This window comes from Protopterus annectens, chromosome 7.part0 (assembly GCF_019279795.1).
Source record: "Protopterus annectens isolate FY-2018-M chromosome 7.part0, PAN1.0, whole genome shotgun sequence".
Lineage (NCBI taxonomy): Eukaryota > Metazoa > Chordata > Ceratodontiformes > Protopteridae > Protopterus > Protopterus annectens.
Window position 1 is genome coordinate 1,443,121,827 of NC_056739.1, and position 23,321 is coordinate 1,443,145,147.

Genomic DNA, 23,321 nt, shown 5'->3' on the forward strand with positions numbered 1-23,321 from the left:
ATTGCACAGGACACTAAGGATAATCACAAGGCTTTCTTTAGTTATGTTAGGAACCTGGGTGGTAATTCCCAGATATGCTCAGAATTAGTCCAAAATGACAAAAATACACTGAACCCACAGACATTGCCAACATCCTAGCTGACAGGCTCAGCGCAAACTTCTCCTCCCACCAAAAGGGCAAATATCTATCCCAGCAGAGTGCTGCCCCTGACATCTCAGATGCTCAGGTAAGAGCCGCCCTCTCCAAAGCAAAAAACACAGCATCAATGGGACCAGATGGTGTCCAGGGCTGCGTTCTACATGAACTCAAAGGAGAGCTAAAGCCAAACATAAAACTACTGTTCAATCTCAGCCTTACTACAGGATATGTGCCCAAAGAGTGGCGTACAGCAACAGTGGTCCCTCTCCATAAAGGTGGTGCCTCAACGGATCCTGGAAACTATCGCCCCATAAGCCTGACTAGCTTGGTCTGAAAAGCTATGGAAAGGATCATCATGGACCTCATAAATAAAGATATTGGGGACCTACAAACACTGGATCCTACCCAGTTCGGCTTTGTTAAGGGCAGATCCTGCCTCTTAAACCTGGTTGATTTCTTTGAAACAGTCACCAAGGCCATTGACGAGGGGAAGGTGGTCCACACAGCCTACCTGGACCTCGCAAAAGCCTTTGATACAATACCCCACTTGGGCATTATAGATAAGCTCACCAGCTTAAATATAAACCCCTATGTCACTAGATGGATTGCAAACTGGCTCAAGGACAGAACCCACATGGTTAGAATTGCTGGAGCCATGTCAGACTCCAAACCAGTTACAAGTGGTATCCCACAAGGCTCAGTCCTGGGACCTCTCTTGTTCGGTATATATTTCTCGGAGGTACAGGCCAACACAGAAGGACTGTGGCTGACCAAGTTTGCAGATGACTGCAAACTGGGCGCCATAATCGACTCTCCAGCCGACACAAGCATCCTCCAAAAGGGCCTCATAGAAACAGACAACTGGTGCCAGAGCCATGGCCTCAAGCTAAATGCCAAAAAGTGTATAGTCATCCCCTTTGGCAAAAACAAAGTGCCCACAAATTACCACATAGGTGGAAATCCATTAAGTACAGAATAAGTAATTAGGGACCTGGGGACCCAAGTTGATAGCAATCTCTCATTTGACAACCACGTGGCCAAAGTGGTTAGAAAAACATTTTATATAGCCCACCTAATCATGAAGGGATTCACATCTAGATCAGGGGAGGTCATCGTGCCTCTTTACTCATCCCTCATCAGGCCCATAATTGAGTACAATGCCCTTTTGGGATGTACCTTACCAGACACCTGCAGCAACTGGAAAGACCCCAAAAGTACCTCACCAAGAGGATCAAAGGGCTCAAACAGATGCCATATGCTGCCTGGTTAAAGAAACTCCAGCTCTACTCAGTGGCATACCACCTGTTCAGAGGCGATCTGTGCCTGGCGTATAAAGCCATGTCCAACCCGGAATTAATGAACATGCTGCACCTCAGAAAATCCAAATCCCATCAAGCTACGCTCGAGACTTGAACCTCAGCACTGAAATAAATAGGACATGCTGGAGGGACAGATTCATAACCCAGAGGCTCCCTTCACTCTGGAATAAAATCCCAGTCCAGGTTAGGCAGAGTCCCTCATTGACTCTCTTCAAGAGGAATCTTGATGAGTGGATGGGAGATCGTAGGTTTACCCCGGGTATCACTTCTGTGTCACTGTTAGATAGAGGCACAGTATACTAACCTCAAAACAGGGCATAGCAAAATAAATTTAAAATGGGTGGCGAAAGCCAAACACATTCTGGCTAGGCTTATAAATGCCCTAGGGCAGATAGCCTAGTATGAACCTATGAACCTATGAACCTATGAACCTATACTGAGTTACATGCTCATTTGTGCCACACATCACAGTCAGTGGAAATGGTTTAGGAAATCACAAACTGTGAAAGATCATACAGGACAGGGGCCAGATCTGATTCAGGGCAGTCTTGCACATTGTGTTTCACAGATGCTGTTTATTTTTGTTACCATGGGCAAGCCTTTGGATGCACCTGTTTTTGTGCAGAAAACCACTACTTGATCATGTTTTCACAACTATTTTTTCACTATTCATGAGCCTTACAGTAGCTGACATTCATACCTATCAACCTCTTAGTGCAATAAATCTGGACAAAGCTAGAAAGAATGTATAGGCAGAGGCCCAGAAATAGGGACATAAATTAAATATTGTTCTTATAAACCAAAAAAAATTGCAAGAATAAAAGGTGTTGCATTATTACATATTTTCTGAAGGATATAAAGTCTGAAACTCAAATGTTTGTCATTATTTAGTATTTAGTGACTTCAATATTCCACAATCTACCAGAAAACCACAAATGTATGAGGAACACACCCAAAAATATGAAACAAAAATATGGACATTCTGCGAAAATCTGTACAGTTGAGAGGTATGCTAACATTCACCACCAACCTCCAAGTACAACTTCCATTCCTGCTCTTAAAGTAGTTAAGTTAATAAAATAAGTCACCTTTGAGAAAAAAAAAAAAATGATCATTTTTATGCAAATCAGTGAACAATTCATGGAGGGTTTTTTTTGATGCTATAATCACAGAAATGCTTTCAATCATATTTACTCTTTTTACCGAGGATGAAGAAAGGTCCTTAAACAAAATAGACATTTCATGTTCAGTCAAATTTTGATCTGAAAGATTCAAAAAATTATGAATTTTCTTTTGAAATTTTACTATGGACAAATATTTATCCCAAATATTCAATATCTGCAAAAGAGATTGCCATTTCCCATTGATATTTCCAAAATAGTATTAACTGCAGGCTTACAGTAGTCAAGAGTTTTTTACAACCTTTATCTTATAAACAAGGAACATGTTCAAATAGATTCATGCATCTGGTAAACATCACTCTTGAGCTCCACGAGCAATAAAACCATGCACCTAGGAAACCTTTGTTCACAGGATCATTCCTGTTGTTCAGTGTTTCTTACTCCGACCTCTCCTATTGCATTTGGAATAAAAGTTCACTCTCCATCTTTTATTCTCTTCACATTGCTTCCTAACTTGGATGACCTTTGCCTACCATTCCATTCTTTGTACAAATGTCCAGTTCCCTTGTTATGTGGTTCTCTAGCTACAAATTGTACCACAGATAATTTGATTCTTCTGTCAGACTTACAGAAAACACTACATTCAAATGCGAGTCACACAAATCTGGCAATGGGTGACACCTTTCTAGTGTAGTATTATAAAGCCGAGATTGTGCCCATCCTGAGTAGACAGAGGCAAACTGACCCACTGCATAACTGATAGCAAATAGAGACTTGTGTTTTAATATGCAGTAGCACAGCCCAAGTAATGTATGAACACTAAAATGTGCATCCACTCACAGAAGCTATCATTTGACTATGCTGTAGAAGCATACATATGTTACTGGAGCAGCACTGATGCCTCTCATGTGTCATGGTATTACACAGGGCAGTGAGAGACGGTGTCAAGGGAAAACCTTGATGGACACTGGAAAATGTCCAACCATGATTGGTTCTTACCATCAGGCAATTAATGGGCTGGTTGTGTAAACAGGGACTGATGAATGGCAGATGATGAAGATAAAATTCAACTACAAGTAAATTTGAGAAATTTGGTGTTTCCTGGAAGCTCAGTTATAATATGCTGTGAGTCTATGGAAGCCACAAAAATTCTGTTGAATAATAACACTCTCATTTTTATTATTATTATTATTATTATTATTATTATTATTATTATTATTATTATTATCATCTTTGACTCCTTACTGGGCAATATTTTTCTGTTTAGACTATTCAGAACAATACTAGTCTCATGCCATGTAAAACTTTATTTTCTCTGGCATTTTTTATTGTGCATCACAGTAGTAATATGAAACTTGGTAAATAAATTATACAAGTTATGACAGTCGTATTACAGGTCATAAGATCCTTTTCATGTTAACTGATTCTTTCTTTCTTTCAGGCAGTTTTCACTTTTACTGTATGCCTCAGTATTTAATGCATGTACTGTACCTTTAGCCCATGCTGTAATTGCTTCTGATATTTTAGAGGAGAAGAGCTGGATGCCCTGTTGGTAAACATCTTTTTTTATCCTAACCCCTGTGGAGTCTTTTGGTGTCTATCTAGGCCAAGACGAGATGTTTTCTGCAGAACAACATTCTGTAATTTATGACCCATCTCTCAAGTTCTAGAAATGAATGTTACAGTCATTGCCTCTTATTATATCGTTTATCAGCATTCTTTGCGGTGATTCCTCATTACTCATACTCTGTCCCAGCAGAAAACGAATGGCAGGTGCAGCTGTACCAAAATATCTTGGCCAAACACACTGTCACATTCTGTCTTTGTTTCCTCTCTGCAATGTAGCAAAAAATTCAATTTCTTAGTACTAATTCTATTTATTTTCTCTAACTTTGCCTTGACTGCGTATAACCATTAGTAATTGAGATTTCAAGAGATGGATATTTTATTCTGGTTTAGGTTCACATGTGCATCTGCATAGAGCAGTTTAATTTTAGATTTCCTACCCAATACCATATACTTCAGAAATGACAGGACAGAATAATTACATATAGTAAACAATGCACAAGGCCCACTCAGTGGTAAATATTCGTCTGGATTCAGCAAGCTCTGCACGGAGTGCCTGAATAATACAAGAGCTGTTGCATGCAATATGTCCTCCGAGCGATCCAGGAACGAGCCCCCGAGATGTGCATGAGCACACCTAGACTATTCCCACATGGACACCACTGCTATATGCTAATTACCTCATTTGCTTGTAAAAAACATGCAACCGAGGTGAATTAGTGATCTAGGAAGCAGGCAGGTGTCTGTGCAGGAATAGTGTAACCTGCAGAAATGTATTCGGCTACTAACCAAATACATTTCTGCAAATTACAAAATGGAGGCATGACAGCTTTAAAGAAGTCATGTATTCAATGGATTAGGCATGCCAATGGCCAAATATATAGCCATTGGCATGATAAATAGTTGCAAAAGTATAAAAAAAATAACTTTTTTTTTTTTGCCGATTTTGGCAGTTTAAGTATAGGGCAGCAGTGCGCAAACGGGATCGGGCCGAAAAAAAGAAAACAAGATAGAAATAAGCTTTTAAACCCAAATCAGCATTTTGTCATAATAGCCAATGCAATGCATAAGACAAAATACCAGGGAATAGGGGTTGCTAAGGTGGAAGGCTCAGCAGGAGTGTGCTAACTATGAATTAGCATTCTGTTTTATGCAAATAAGGGAACTGATACTGAATCACAGATTTCCTCTCAGTGTAGGTGCAGCAACACCATTGTATAAGTGTAAGGGGTAGGTGACCTCATAAGGAGGAGTGTCATACATGATGTAAGCTTATTGGAGCTGTGTGGCCCATGTTTACCCTTACCTAAGCACAGCTAAGGAAGGTGGTGTGTCTAAGGCTGCCTAGCACTGTTTACATTGCCTAAACAGGTGTGTGTGCCACGCACCGGGTTTTAAACAAAAAAAAAAAAAAACAGGAAATATCAGCTCTATTCACATCTGAGGACTGGGTATGTATGGCGCGCCTCAGGGCTTAAACGGGAAGGCAATAGGAAGGGAAAACAGCAGTAGGAAGGCAATCAGAACTAGCATAGCTGGCAGGTGAAATGTATCAGAATCAGTCAATTACACATGGAACAGCCTAGCACACTACAATAAACTATGCAAATACCTCCCAGTCTGGTTTTTCCCACAAATTCTATACCAATGGTGTACACAGATGGGGGAAATTTTACCTGACAAAACTAACAAAATTATTTATTTAACCAAAATTGTACTAAGCGCTTTCACCCACACACATCAGGGCATCTTCAGAGTACTGACAATCCTTGTGTTGAACTTCTTTTTAAATCCTTATGTAAATTAGATAATTGAACAATTAAACAATTAAACAAATTATTACCTACGCAGCTAAAAATTCTTAAAGGTACAATCAGCAAAAATGAACATAAACAGCCAGGACTTGTGCAAACTTGTTAATTTGTAAATGTAATAAAACCTTCATAGTTTTTGACATAGGAGTTGCGTAGGTAATAATTTGTTTAATTGTTTAATTGTTCAATTATCTAATTTACATAAGGATTTAAAAAGAGGTTCAACACAAGGATTGTCAGTACTCTGAAGATCTGATGTGTGGGTGAAAGCGCTTAGTACAATTTTGGTTAAATAAATAAATAAATCGGTGGTCTGCAGTTGTTCCTGGTTCGCCTTTTTTGTTTTACTAGTTCTGGAAGTTTGTTTTTAAAACTAACAAAATGATAGGGGCTGCTGTTGCTCTCATACATCAATATGTGGAAGAGGCTGAGGGTGGTGAGGATGAGAATGCTGATGACCAACCCACAGTGAGGAGAAGGAGAAGAATGTACAGACCCAGGGAAACCTACCAGGGGCTACATGAGCTGGAGATAGTGGAGCACTGTAGGGTGGACAGGGACATTCTACAGCAAATTGTTGAACTGTGCCGGCCATGCCTCACACACAGAACCAATAGAGGGGAACCCATCCCAGTGGATACCAAGGTATGTGTTCGGTTAAGAATATTAACCACGAGTACCTTCCAAAGGGCAACTGGGGATATCATGGGTTTTACACAGGCATCAGCATCCAGGGTACTCCACCAGTTCCTGGATCCCTTGTCAGCATATGCCGGTGAGCACATATATTTCCTCAACACCCGTGAGGTGTTGACCAGCAATATGCATCTCTTGCCCCAAATAGCAGAATACCCTGAGGTAGTGGGTGCTATAGACTGCATGCACATACACATCAAAGCACCACCCGGCGAACAGGGTAGGGTCTACATAAATCACAAGTGCTTCCCCTCCATCAACTGCCAGGTTGTGTGCGATGCCCAGGGCATTATCCTGAATGTGTGTGCTGGCAGTCCTGGAAGGTATCACAACTTCCACATCTGGCATAGGACACAGCTGTACCAGTCATTTGCCGGTGGGGATATCCCATATGGCCACTTAGTGGGGAATGCAGGCTACGCACTGGAGCCATGGCTAATGACACCCCTCAGAATTGCACATACACCTGAACAAGAACTCCATAATGAGGCACACGCACAAACCAGAATCATAATAGAGTGTGTGTTTGGGATGCTCAAGTCATGGTTCCGCTGCCTGGACAAATCCAGTGGAGCCTTGCAGTACTCTCCAGTTTCATGTACACAAGTGTTCATAGTATGTGCCATGATACACAATATGATCCTGTGGAAACAGCTGCAGCAGGAACAGCATGGGGCAAGGCCACACAGCCACCCAGCATTGCCAAGCACATCACAGGCACAGAGGGACTCAGAAGAGGAACTACCTGAGCTTGCCCATGTAGGCAGAAGGAGGCATGCCCAGTATGCCCAGGCGTTGGCAAAGAGACAACGCATAGCACATACACTGACATGGTAGTGACCCAAGGAATGACACCTCTCCCTGACTCGGACATACAGTAAAAGGGATGCCAAACATGACACTACCTGTGCTTTACCATGTATAGAGAGTGTACTATGTGTACCCAACATAGTCAGCGCTCCAGCACCATCCTCGATACTGGGACAGCCACAAGATAAGTCAGTCTTCCTATCAATTGCTGAATGGAGTAGTATGTTCTGATAGTTGGTATGGGCATGAGCATGCAAGGGAATCTGGTGGTTGAATGGGATGGCAGCAGATAGTGTACACCTATGTGGGTAGCATGAAATCCTTAACACATACTGCTGTCAACATACTAGGCAGTACTAGACAAGGTGATAAATACCACTGCAGTACATGTGGTGGCCCAAATGTGTACCCATAGGACACACCCATGCTTGTCAGTGCGGCTCACATACCCACCTCAGGCCTCAGCCAGCAGGACAGGTGTAGCTGACCATAAAGAAAGGCTGGCCTAAGGCCTCCAATTGATGGCAATGGTTAACAGTCCCCCCCCCTCCAGACCTACACAGACTGACTACAACAGGTCTGGTAGTTTTGTCAGTTTTGAAGGGTAAGAAGTCTGAAACTGAAATGTAGGTCGGTAAAACCTAAGATCTGTACACTACTGATATGCCTCCTGTCTGCATGATAGGTCAGAATAGAAAATTAAATGGAAGCCAACAGAGTACATGAAATACCAGTACAGTCATAGCAAATGTTTAAAGATGTCAAGTGTGTCCCCCCCGCGATCCCATGTAGAAATGCAATAACATGTAAGTGTGAGGTGTAATAACAGTGTAGCACAGATTACCTGAGCTGGCCCAATCTAAAGGATAGATTGTTGCATGTATACAATACGCAGGGGTCCATGTGTTAGGTTGTCGTGTATTCAATATTGTGTGGAAGTGGTCAACATGTAAGCATGGAGGGTTGTGTCTCGGTGGCCTCTGGGTAGTACTGTGGATGACAGGGCCATATACTGACAACTGCAGTGCCAACCGCAATGCTTCTCAACAATACCCATGTCAGCAGTCATCCAAACTCACTGTCCAGATGTCAATATCTGTCACCGTCTGAAAGATGGACATGTCATGAATGTGGACCCATACATACACACACTACACACTTGGAAGTACGCTAGATAGAGTGCATAAAATTTAACTGTCAACTGCACACAACTATGGAATTGTACAAACAGCTTAGCAGCACATTAGTTGTCTGTGTAGTATGGAATACTAATGTAGTCTGGACAATCACTGGCAGACCACAAAAGGCACAGTTATGAAGTAATGAGAGACTGCCTATGTCCCTGCACAAGGCAGCATAAGGGGAATGTCCCAGGTATATCTGTGAGTCAGCTGCAAGTAGCTTCCATATCACACATGCACTCAGCTCACCCAGCCATGAGCCACAAGTTTAACACAGGTCATATTGTTGCTGTTAGAATGAGTTCAGTATGATCCCACTTCTGTATGGGAATACCCACAGAATGTAGCTTGCTGAAGAGGTGTCCTATGCAGGTGTGTCCCTAGCTGTAAGCAGCACCATGCATGCATCTGGACCAATGGGTCAATATGTTCAGGAACTATTGCCATTAACACTTCGCACACTTACCCTGTCACCCCAGGGGAGTGACAGAATGCACTGGCCTGCTACAGATGGCCTGCACCAATGCCAAATGGCCTACAGTCCTGTGTCAAAGGTCTGTGCCTCACCTGAAATGCCAATGTATGGTATCTCATGGGGTCCCAAATAACAAACTAACACAGTCAACAGAACACAAATGTAAGGCCATATTGACAAGTTCCAGTAGCATGCCCCCCATGTCCTACTGCATGTACTGGGGACCAATCCATAAATACTGCTGGGGGGCCAACTATAGGGATACTTCCCAGATATTGCTCACATAACATTAGGACAAGGATAGAAGAACAGATTGGGGGAGGTGTAGATGCATGGACATCATGGAGTGTGTGAAGTCTGAAACTCTGATGTGTGCCCATACGGCCCCTGTCTGCAAACCCAGTAAAGGGGGTCTACAAACCTGCTCATAAACCACAATGTGAAGGGGAACTGACCAGATATATGAGTCCTGCCTCTGGGTAACTTGAGTGAATCTGTAAAGGTGAGAGGTATGGCCACAGCAGGATATGGCCATTCTGTTAAGTTGATATATGTACAACAAGGGGATCCTCAGCCGCTGTACTACTAAGATGCTGGACCGTTTACACAGACCCATCAGCAAGTGTCTATAGCTACCCTTTCAGAATGGCAGGAGTATGCAAGAATGTGTAGGCTGTGGATCACAGTACTGGACTCAGCTTCATTCATCTTATATTTACCAGTAAATAACGTGAGCAAATAATTATATCTGTTAGTAGTCAGTTACATAATATATCACAGTGTAAAACAGTACATATGTCTGGATATCTCTGCTAACACCGACCATGTAACACAAGCATCACAGACAACAATAGTTACAGTATCCCCCCTATCTGTTGCCCATTGTGACTCCATATTGTCAACTTAACTACAGATATCCTGCAGAAATAGGTTGCTATCTGTAAGTTGAGAAAACCAAACCCTGGACTGAAGTACAACCTTATCTGAAATGGATTCACACACTTAGTACAGAAGATCATACTGGCCATGCTCCTACACTTAGTGAAATGAAGCCCATATCTGACAACACAGTGGACTATACATATCTGTCATTTGCAGATGTCTGTGCACACACACCACATTGTACACCATTTATGCTTTACACACACATTGGATAGGAATATTCACACATATCCAAGACCAGCACACTATAATATGTCAAACATACACACACAGAGATGTGGGGAAAACTGAGACAGACAGTGACAAATACAATTCCATTACAAGGCCTGTCCCACCCACTACACATCCAATTGGCTGATATTGCATGATGTGCTGATGTCAATCACTGTAGACATTCATTTTCGTAGCCTTCAGCCCTATAGTGTTTGTGGTGCTTGTGATAACTGTGTAGACAATTAGCAAAAAACAGTATTTATGTAGCATTTGTATACTCACTCCTGCCAAATATAAAGTTGTGTGTGACTGAGTGTGTGTGTGTGTGTGTGTGTGTGTGTGTGTGTGTGTGTGTGTGTGTGTGTGTGTGTGTGTGTGTGTGTGTGTGTGTGTGTGTGTGTTTCCAGATGAATGATTTATGACCCATTCACACACACTGCACTTCCCATTCCCCATGTCAGCACTCCTGCTGATGTCAGTCACCTTGAAATAACCCTTTGGCCAAGTCTCAGTCCTATAAGCTCTGTGGTGCTTGTGATAACTGCGTAATACCACTGTGTAGCAAACTAGTTAGGTAGGAGTTCCAATCCTGGTCCTGGCAAATGTGACAATGTGTGTGAGAGTGTGTGAGTCTTTGTTGACACCTGCTTTTGTGTTTATTCACACTTATTGCACTTACCTCCTTTAGCACTGCAGCTGATGTCACTCACCTTCAAAGATAACTTTGGACAGCTCTTCAACATATAACCGCCGTGGTGCTTGCGATAACTAACACTATAATACCAATACATAGCTAGATAGGGATTTGAAACTCAGTACTAGCATGTGTGTGTTTGGTGGGGGGGGGGTCATCAGTATCCTGTGTGGTTGTTGGGGTTATTGTGTAAATAACAGGATCCATTGGGGGTGGGTTTTGCTATATTTTCATATTGAGGACTCATATGTCCCAGTGTCACATTACAAGGCCAACAGTTGTCAAACACCATAGAGGTTGTTGTAGGCAATACACAGCCATACATTTATATATAGGCAACCATTATAATACCCAGAGACCTCTTTCTACCCGCAGATCATACACAAACACGCTTGGCTCTTTCTCTCGTCCTTTCTTTCTTTCCATCTGTCTCTCTTTCTCTCCCCTCTCTGGTAGATGTGGAAAAATGCATCTGTTTTGCATAGGCAGCAGCTTGACTTTGGTAGGTAATGCTCATGATCAGCTGATGGCCTGTGCATGAATTGGAGTCCTCCACTTGCTAATTGCACGTGGAACACCTGTGGTATTATCCTTATAGCCAATTGCATGGAAACACACTACTATAAGTAAGCAGTGCAAGTGGGTGCTGGCCCTTTTCCCTCACTGTGAGCAGGACTTCATGTGGGTGTATGAGAAACAGCAACATAGAAGGTAGCTGGACATACCTCTTACAACAAACACTGTGGAGACAGGCCAACAAACTGGAGGGGGATGTTCTAGACATGGGGACAGAATGTAAGTATTGCTGTTCTACATTTGAAGTAATGTTGGTTTAAAAGGGTTTGTGTTGATATGGCTATTCTGCATGATTTAAAGTCTGACATGACAGTGTTATGTGGTTGAGAAAACTCTCACCTGTAGGGCTATCTGCATACTGGCCAGAGTTTGGAGCCTGAGATTCGATGTGTTACTCACACATTTTCTGTCTTCATAAATGCAGTAGCATACTCTAATTGTACTCAGGAAATGGTAACATCCATGTGTGTTACTGACTTCATATCCCTCAGAAGAGATATATCACAGTAAACCCTGTTACACCAGCAATGCTCTCAGTTTATAACTGCAATATGACAAAATTGGCCCTGTGTTTGGGCCTCTGTCCCCTATGTTTGTCACCCTTTGTTCATATGTCATGCAGTAAGAGGTCGATATGTACCATTATTTACTGACATAATTCCTGATATCAAGTCAGTGCTATATCAGACTGCCAGACTTGTAATGTATAGGGGGCCTAATAGATGAGGAAAAAACCTAGATATTCTGTGGTATTTTGTACAGCAGTGAGGTCTGTGTACTTATGCTGATTGTTGACAGAGTGTCTTTATTATGTAGCAGTGTATTGTGATCATGTTATTTGGCCTGTGTACAGATTGGGGTAGATGTCAGTGTTCTTGGTCCTGGTTCTGTCTTACAGTGCATGCTGGTCCAGTTTCTGATACCCTATCAGTCTATATGTTTGTAGGGCCAGACTGAGACATGTCCCATACCACAGTCAGGCATCAGACTACACTGTGAATTGGGACAGTATCTGTAGGGTTAGTGTGTGTATGTGTGTGTGGCAAACAAGGTGATGACCTTTGTTCACACAGGCCATAGGCTGTACTATTACTTAGGCTTACCATTATGTGACTGTGACTGTGTTGAGATAGGTTGTGGGTATGCACTTTCACACTGGTGTCTGTTACTCCATGCTATTACACACTTGTAGTGCCTGCTATATTTGCAGTTACATGTATATTCTCCCATAGGTAAATTGGATTAGTGTTGTGGCAGTCTGCTTGTAGTGAAGACAGTGCTTGGTGACATGCCTAGCAGCGCAGTGTAATTACCCTAGTGTGATGTTATGTCCAGATATTTGTCAGATGTACTGTTGCCTGGCCACCATACGTGTTGTGTATTTCTGACAAAGTAGTGGACTGGTGTGAAGATGTATGTCACTAACTAGTGTGAAGTACGAGGCTTGAGATCTCTGCTCCTCCAGTTAAAATGTGTTAGGACAGACAGGAGGGTGTGAATGCATCAACTATGTGAGCTTATCTAGTCCAGTATTTCTGATATATCCCCATGGCTTTAAACATCCCCTTTGTCAGGCTTGCCCCACATTTCTTGCATTAAGGTGTTCTGTATAAATCTCTTGACTGACCATATTGTTTCAGATGGTTCATGTTTATTGGTCATATTGCTACTGTATTCCATAGGATCATTACTGTGATTTGTGTGCTACTTCACTAGGATGATTTTATGTCTGTCAGTAACTGATGGCGTAAATGTCAGTTTCAGAAGAGCCTTCCTTCACATGTATGCTGACACAATCCCTGTCACTGTTGCAACATTCTACATTTATAACTGCAATGCATACATTATGTTCCCTTGCACTAACAGGTTGAGAGTTATATATATATATATGTGTGTGTGTGTGTGTGTGTGTGTGTGTGTGTGTGTGTGTCTCTCTCTCTCTCTCTATATATATATATATATGTGTGTGTGTGTGTGTCTCTCTCTCTCTCTCTATATATATATATATATATATGTGTGTGTGTGTGTGTGTAGAGATATATATATATATATATATATATATATATATATATATAGAGAGAGAGAGAGAGAGAGAGAGATGTAGATATATATGTGTGTATGAATATGTGTATATATGTATAAACATATATCTATATCCTTTTATGTGTAAACATGAGTGTTGTATTTACTTTCTCAGATGTATCCCATCATATTAATCTATGTGTAATTTACATATAAGAACATGACTGATTAAACACCATTTACAGTTACAAGTACTAAACAATTGTAGGAATCAAAGCAGTTGTTCACTACTATTCAGTATGTGTACTGAATGATATATTTGAAAAACAACAGACATCCTCGCAGCTCAGATCGCTTAGTGTTAACTGCTGTGACTATAGTGTACAGGGTCCTTGGTTCAAGACCTGCAAGGGCTGTTTATTTTGTTGCAAGGCAGGACAGTTCAGCTGTGGAGGATGGGTTAAGAGCAATAATTACAGGAGGTCCCTAGTTTGGGCCCCTTCACCCCACTTACACTGCCTTTGATCATATTTATTGCAGTGAGAGGTTCAGAGTGTGGATCCATTGTCTGACTGCATTATATACATATACATATAAATGCATTTGCCCTACTGTTGAATTACTGTGCTGCATGCTATTTTGGGAAAAACATCAGACATATCTACAGCTTAGATAGCTTAGTGGTTAACTGCTGTGACTATAGTGTACAGGGTCCTGGATTCAAGACCTGCAAGGGCTGTTGTTTTGTTATTAGGCAGAGCAACGACTGTTAGATATAGAGTGATTAAGGCAGTTTTGAGCAGCTTTAAGTGGGTTTGCATGACGGTAAGCACTGCTAATGTACGGTTAATGGAATAGGCACTTACACCGTGTAGGCTTCGCTTACCAGTGTACAAATCTAATTAGCATTTACATTTAAGTAATGGTTACACCTGCTATGCATAGCTCAGCCCTGGTAACCAGTGACCACATTCACATCTGATAAAATAACAGGATAATGTCATCTTTTAGTAGTGTATTTAATTCCATGTATATGACATGCCTCTATGTGCTGTCATTATAGTAGCAAGGGGTGTGAGTATACTATATGGAATACCTAAGTATACATGAGTAGTGCCACAATCTTTTCTCTTTGTATGTGTTTAATTCTTGGGTAGTATCCCAGGTTATATGCAGTCACACATTCATGTATTTTATCATTACATTAGTACTTTTAACAGTAGTTTTCGAAATAAGAGTAGATTGCAGTTTGTAGTACTGGAACCATACACCCCTGCATGCAACGCTGGACTCTGAGTACTGACTATCATGTTCTTGGTGTTTGACCTGTATGTTTTTATGCATGTCCTATTGGCTATAGATCTGATATGTTGATAAATGTAGACTACTATGTTTTTAGGACATATTATTGAGGACTGCTGTCATGTAGTAGCTGCATACCTATCAGTTTCAGATGTCTATCTGTCAGAACATTCATCCTAATGCATAAACTGTTGGCTAGCTACTTTCTGTCTGTCCTCTGTACATATGTGCAGATGGTAGGTATTCATCTTGGCTGCTTACAGGCAATCTCTGATCGAGTGACACTTACATATTTGCCCAGCTGCCTTATGAATGCCACAGCTAGGAAACCCCACTCTGTATGCACCACATGCCATGGATACCTCAAACAGACTACCATAGTCAACAGAACGTTTGGGTACAGGTCTGTAAACCAGACACTGGCCATGTAATGCAATATATGTTGCATACATGTCAAATGGAGTACCTCATTGGCCCTCTTCCAGAGAAAACCAGAGGAGTGGATGGTGAATATAACTGTCACTCTGGGGAACGTTCATGTGGCATCAGTTGATAAATGGCCTGCTGAAAAATGTCAGGTGGCACAGTACCAGTGTACTCATATGCCCTACTCTTCTCATCTTTCCATGGACATTGGCCTGGTACACACCTAAGAACACCTGCATCTATAGACCTTAGTACTGAGAAATGTGTGTGTGCATTATTGAGTATAACAATGTCTGTTTGTAAACTTGTAGTTGAAAATTCTCTGAAGGCCTTCTCACCCACTACACCCCTCATTGCTATACTTAGAAAGGGCTGCTGCTGTAATTAACATTAAATGTACCTTGAGACACTCTTCCCCTGATGGGCTACCTGGAGCTTGCAGTACCAGCATAACAGTGCTCTACAAATGGGTACATAGCCATGGGTTACCCTCTGAGTCCTTGCAAATGTGAGTATGTGTATGTGTATGTGTGTGTGTGTGTGTGTGTGTGTGTGTGTGTGTGTGTGTGTGTGTGTGTGTGTGTGCAATTGTGTGTGAGTGTGCATATTTGTAGGAGACAGCATTCGGAGGCTGCAGTCACCAAATACAATAAACCTTGTCATACATCATAAGGGATGGTGATGTTGCTCACATCAGGAGAGCCATGACAAACCCTCACTCTACTATCCCTGAGGCATGTGCGATAAATGCATATCCCTGTAATAGCACTGATTAGATATACAAAGATTTGCATTGCAGTCCTGTTCAATGTGTGATTGTGGGTATGTCAGAGCATTATCATGGGTTTCAGTGAGTATAATATCCAGTGTGGGGTGTGGGTGCTGGGTATACTGTCTTTACACCATGGTACCCCCAGTACATGTCCCAAGGTCCACTGTATGAGGACAGCTGCCACCATCAACCATACAGGTAACTGATTACATTTTCCAGCCCAATGATACATGTGCTGTTTGCAAAAACTCTGTAACAGTATGTATTCACTGACAAGGTAGTTAGCACTGCTAAACCCAGGTCTGTCAAATGCGTCTATGACTGTATGTGTTTGTCAATGTGTATATGACAGTATGTCATACTATGTATTGTACATTAACACCAGTATATCCCCCATTACCATACTGTACAAGGTCTGGTTTTGATCTTCACTTAACAGATAACTCGGGACGCACCTCACCCTAAAAGCTCTGTGGTGTGTACAATTAAGGCCAAACACATTAGTAGTAATAAGTACCTAGGTAAGGGTTCTACTATCAGTGTTGGCAAGTAAGTGTGTGTGTATGTGCAGGGATCTACTTCAGTTTGCAGAAGATATATGTCCCAGGAGATCATTTGTCTGAGAACTAACTGGCAAAAGGTAACATTTCAAAGCAATCATCTCATGGAAATTCATTCTATCAATACTAGTTGTGGATGTATAAATACCCTCTTGAGTTGGTAGATATAGTTGGGTGTGGCTGTTGTGGGCACAGCCACACACATCGGGGTTACTGTTGCGCATATCCCCCCATTTAGTGTGTGATTATACTCTACAGTATATGTTAACAGGTTAAGTATTTGTTAGTCATACTATGCACTTACCATGCATTCACCTGTATACATCCCTCAGAACTATCAGCTATGTGGCACATGCAGTAACTGTTATGCAGAACTGTGTTCAGCTGTACCTGGGATATGATGCAGTCAGTGTGTCACCACAGTGTCACACCCCTCGTAGGAAAGGACAGCAGACCAACATCCTGCTGACACATAGACACCTAGAACACAAACAGAATACATTATGGACCACAATCAATCAATGTTAATAACAGCTATAATGCATCATGGCTGCACAACTACACACCCTGATGTGTAAGCCTTCATCATTCCAGCTGACAACATGTTAAACAGCATTAAAATGTTAAACCTTAGTTAAACCTTAGTTAAACCTTAGTACATTCACCCTGTGCATCAGAACCATATTAGCATGTCTCTGCATCGATGGTATGGATGGCAGGGATGTGGCACAGGTATCATCATATGCACAGGGTGTGTTGTGGGTTTGCCAGAGGCCTAGGCTGAGCTGTTTGGTTGACATCATGTGTTTGGGGTGGGGGTTCTTTATTAAATGGACTGTGCAGATGTGGTGTGTGTAGGTATGGATGTTCCCTAGCTGTGCTGGTGATGTGTGTGTGTATGTATGCACACATTTCTGCCCTGTGGCTGCCTTATACAGTAGTATGTTGCACAGCCACAGACCGTACATGGCAGGGTGTACAGTTCACTGTGTCCAGCCAGGGACACGGGAACTGTGCCTGCCAGGGGTTGCACAGGCACTACCAGGCAGAAGCCCAGATATGGTACTCTCCACTGATGATGAATAAAATGCTGCTGACAGTATGTGTGCAACTTGAGTGGTTGCTGAAATATTGTAAATTGTTTACAAAATATTACAAATGTAATAGGTGCTGTGTTTACTGTGACTTGCAAAATTTGATTTAAGACCTAGATCCAAAAAAATACTACCACTATAAAAATAGTTTGTGCTGAAGAGTTTGCCATTCATACTTCTTTCGTAACCACTATGGTTCCAGAGATATGAACATTTGTTTGAAATGTGAAGACATAATTGGATTCTGTCAACAGGCTTAGGCTCCACCCATTAGAAGTTCCAGTGCAAACTTCCTGAGCACCATTGGCGTAAGTCAGTTGCCATTGTAATAGTGGTGTATACACTGTTGTAGCCACTGTATAAGGGTAATGTTTCAGATATGTCCCTACTGTAGTCCATTTGTCCCACCATTATGTTCATCTCTGCCCACACATCTTGCACTGACAGGTTGTTAGGTATACTGCAGGACTCTTACATACCCTTCAGATATGCCACCATGGTGACCACTGTGATGCAGTACATTTAACACCAACAATAATTGAACATGTACAGCATGCATTATGGGTAGGTGTGTTAAATATGTGCATGGCAAATAGCATGGCCGTAACATGGCCAGTGTATTGGCAAACCTGAACAAAACAACTCCATACTCACCAGCTACAGGCTGCTGCCCCAGTTGTATACCAGAGGGACCTAAATATTTGTGTGAGAGAAGTAATGTCAGTAGCCACACCTGTGGCATTGGTACAGGGTGGAAGCAGCATTTCAACACGTCGACAGTACAAACCCACAATACTAGAGATTATGCACATCTGTTCATTACTACACTACAGCAACAGACTATCTAATCTGACATATGCATGTAGATACTTTACAGATGAAAATGGATAAGCAACAGTGATATAGTAATGTGCCCTGGGGCCTTACCTGCACACTCCTCATCCATTGTGTGGGTAACACCCACCTCCACAATGCTGTCTTCAGCCTGCTGGCTTGTCTGGCGGGCAGGTGCCCCAAAGCTGGCGAGGAGCTCTTCAGCATGTTAGTGGGGACTGGATGGCATGACCCCCACCTGTGGCTAGCTGGTCCCTGCTAACTGCAGCAGCATGCTGAAGGGCATGGCAGATCAGATCTGTGCAATGATGCCGCACCTGCTCATAAATTCAGTTGTGCAGGCCAACATCATTTACCCTGTGGATGAACTCATTCCACAGGGCGGTCCTCTACTGCAGATACTGGGCCCTGTGGCTGAATAGCATGTCATGATGCAGGATGACATGATGAATAATTGCCTCATTTTCATGGGTTGTTAAGGGAGGAGATGTTCCTGAGGCATTGTACCTGGAAGACATATACAGGATAAAAGGTCACAGGACCTCATACGGTTGTTCATGTGCACATCAAGAGTGGATATTACTAGGTTCCTAGGTTCATAGGTAGGTACTAGGCTATCTTCCTGAGGGCATTTATAAGTCTGGCCAGAGTGTGTCAGCTTTCGCTGCCCCATTGATTAATTAACTGAGCCTCTGTCAAAAAGAGCCAATGAAGTGATCCCAGGAGTGTATTTTCTGTTACTCATCCACTCGTCAAGGTTTCTCTTGAAGAGTGTTAGTGAGGGGCTCTGCCTAATGTAGTTAGGAATTTTGTTCCAAAGCATGGGGAGTCTCTGTGACAGGAATCTATCTCTCCAGCATGTTCTATTTATTGTTGTGGTAAGGTTTAGCTCACTAGAGCGAGTGGCTCGCAGTGACTTGGATTTCTTTAGGTGGAGCATGTCCATCAATTCTGAGTTGGACATGGCTTTGAAAGTCAGGCAGAGATCATGTCTGAGTAAGCGATATGCGACTGAGTACAGCTGGAGTTTTTCCAGTTGGGCTGAATAGGACATATGTTTGAGGCCAGTAATCCTCTTGGTGAGGTAATTTTGTGGTCTTTCCAGCTGTTGGAAGTGTCTTGTGAGGTACATCCCAAATGGGGCATTGTACTCTATGATGGGTCTGATGAGTGATGAGTAGGGGGGCACTATAACCTCTTTATTTCTAGATGAGAACCCTTTAGTAATTAGATGGGCTACATAGAAGGATTTCCTAACTACTTTGGCAATATGATTGTCAAAGGAGAGATTACTATCTACCTGGGTCCCCAGATCTCTTATTATCTCTTCTGTATTAAGGGGGCTGCCATCTATGTGGTAATTCATGGGTGTTTTGTTTTTCCCAAACGGGATGACTATGCATTTTTTGGCATTTAGCTTGAGACCATGACTCTGACACCAGGTGTGTATCTCAGTAAGGCCCTTTTGGAGAATGTCCGTGTCAGCTGGGGAGTCAATTATGGCTCCCAGTTTGCAGTCATCAGTGAACTTGGTTAGCCATAGTCCTCCTGTGTTTGCCTGTACTTCTGAGAAGTATATGCCGAAGAGTAGGGTTCCCAGGACCGAGCCTTGTGGGACACCACTTGTGACTGGTTTAGAGTCGGACCTGGAGCCCGCTATTCTTACTGTGTGAGTTCTGTCTGTAAGCTAGTTGGCAACCCATCTCATGACATAGGGGTTTATGTTCAGGCTGGTGAGTTTTTCTATAATTCCAGAGTGAGGAATGGTGTCAAAATCCTTGTCGAGGTCAAGGTAGGCTGTGTGACCTACCTTCGCCTCATATATGGCCTTGGTGACTGTCTCGAAGAAGTCAACCAGGTTTAGTAGGCATGATCTGCCCTTAACAAAGCTGAACTGAGTTGGGTCAAGTGTTTGGAGGTTCCCAATGTCTTTGTTAATGAGTTCCATGATGATGTGCTAAGTGTTTGGAGGTTCCCAATGTCTTTGTTAATGAGTTCCATGATGATGTGCTCCATAGCCTTGCTGACCAGGCTAGTCAGGCTTATGGGGCGATAGTTACCAGGGTCAGTTGTGGCCCTTCCTTTGTGGGGTGGAATAACCATTGCGGTGTGCCATTCTATGGGCACGTAGCCTGTGGAGAGGCTGAGGTTGAACAGTGTGTTTAGGTGGGGGTTAATTCGTTCTGTAGTTCATGCAAGATACAGGCTGGGACACCATCATACATTGACGCTGTGCTTTTGGCTTTTGAAAGGGCTGTCTTTACCTGTGCATCTGTGATTTCTGGGACACTACACTTTTCTGGTATTGTTGTGGGCCCTTTTGGGGGTGAGAGGGGGAGTGAAGTTTGCACTGAATCTATCTGCCAGGATGTTGGCAATATCAGTAGATTCAGTATATTTTGTGCTATTTTGCACTAGCTCAGAGCATATCTGCGAGTTGCCACTTAAATTCTTTACATAGCTAAAGAAGGCTTTGTGGTTATCTTTCGAATCCTTGGCTATTTTTCTTTCGAAGTTAGCCTTGGAGGATTTTATGAGGGACCTTAGTTTCTTACTGATACTATAGGGATGTCTTTTCTTCTTGGGATTTGCTTTTTTTCTGAACTAGTTTCTTCTTTCTATTGTATAGCCTGTTTATGGCAGGGGTCCACCAGACTGGTTTCCTTCTCTTAGGGGAGTGAGTCTTGGTTTTGCTAGGGATGGCACGATCCATGCATCCTTGTAGGTGCTCATAGAGTGCATCTGTAAAGGTTCCTGCATCTTGGACACTGTTATCCTTTAGCATGGGGGCTGTGAAACTTACCACCTCTGTCTTAAGTAAGGTGAAGTTTGCTATAGAAAAGTTTTTCACTGTGGTTTCCTTGGTTGGAGGTGGTGGTGTGGTGTGGACATCCAGAGTGATTAGTTTATGGTCTGATCTAACCAGTGATGGGTTGACCTCTGGTGTGGAACACCTATCACCCATGTTGGTGATGACCAGGTCCAATATGTTTTCACCTCTGGTAGGGGAGTTTACCAGCTGGTCCAGGGCATTTGAGTTGATAAATTCCAGGAAGTGCAAGTAATTGAGACTATACCATAACATTGTAACCTATCATGGCTTTGACATCTTGCATTACACTCCTGGCCCTGACCTGTCCATTTCCCCAATGTCAGACACTTAATGACATAATCCACTATTCACCATTCATTTCTGTGTAGAGGGATGACGGTGGCCATCTTCCACGTGCATGGTGTGTGGGTGGTGGCATGTCTGTATTTGATTGCAGTGAGTGATGAAACTGTGAGCACATGCCTGTGTACATGTAGGAGGCAAACTGTTATATTCTCATGCCCCATACAGACTTGCTGTTGTTGCCATCAGTCAGCATTATGTCCATGCTCACCATTAATGCGGGCAGGAGTGTGGTTGATGTGCATATCCCCCTGTACTAATGCTGTGGACAGGGTGCCACTGTTTCCACCTATACTGTCTGATAAAGGTGGTATGTGTGTAGAGGTGTGCTTTATGCCCAGTACAGGCTGACTTGTGTTACTGGCTTTGAGACTGCATACATATGTGGAGGCACGGTTGCAATTGTCCTTGGTGGTTTGGATATGTCTGATTTTTAACATATTCCACTTTACAGGAAGTCACTTGTGAACCTACATGCTTGCTCAGATAGAGATGCACTTGCTTCCAAGTTGTGGTCTGCACCTATGTGTCCCTGTACAGCCACTATAGCAACCTATTATGTGCTTAGTGTCTTGCTGATGTCCACCAAGTGAGATTACTCTATCATTGGTGGAGGCTGGTTGTACAGGTCAGGTACTGCTGATTCCATATAGCTACAGTGGATATAAAGTGCACACACCCCTGTTACAATGCATGGTAGTTGTACAATTGAAACATGACCCCAAAAAGCACATGTCAACACAATCCTCACCTGTGATGTGACCTATAACCTGCTCAGTTCAATAGGGAACATAAAAACTTGTCCTGTGAAAACATATGGGATTTAATACTCACTACAGTAAGCCAGTTAAATGTGTGTGTACACCCTTACACTGATATGTTGTGTAAACCCCTGCTGAGATGATTACAGCATCTATTTGTCTTGGTTTGAACTTTAACGTCATATCACATCTTCACTTGGCAGTGGTTGCTCACCTTCCATGAAGCAGCTTTGTTTCTTTTTCAATAGAATTTTACAGGTTATGGGTCACATTTGAGGTGACAAACGTTTTGACATGACTTTCTTTGGTCTCACTGGCATACAGCACACAGAGTTGGCATTCCAACAGGGGTGTGTACACCTTTGATTTCCAGTGTATATGGGTGTTGATATAGCTGTCAGTGGTAGGCATGGAAAAGGGGTCATAACACAGTTGTACACCTCTCTAATTACTACCTGATAAACATGCCTACTGTAGTACCCATATCAGTGTCATGACAATGCAACAATCAGTAGCAGTACACATTTTATTTGGTTGTATGCAGTAACAGTGATATTAGACATATGTGCAACATGCACAGCCTATTTTCTGGACTGCTTGTGACCCATGTTATTACTTCTGTGCCTTTCAACTGAACATACACATACATACACATGCTCAGGGGATATTTGGTATACATTTGTGTTCTATGTCAGTATGACACACTGTATTTACAGTCTTGCAGCTCAATCATACGTCTCAACCTGTTATACCAGGACTTCTGGTGGTCATTGGTCCACATCACTGGGTGACAAAACAGGGAAATCAGTTTTGATAAAGTATTAATATA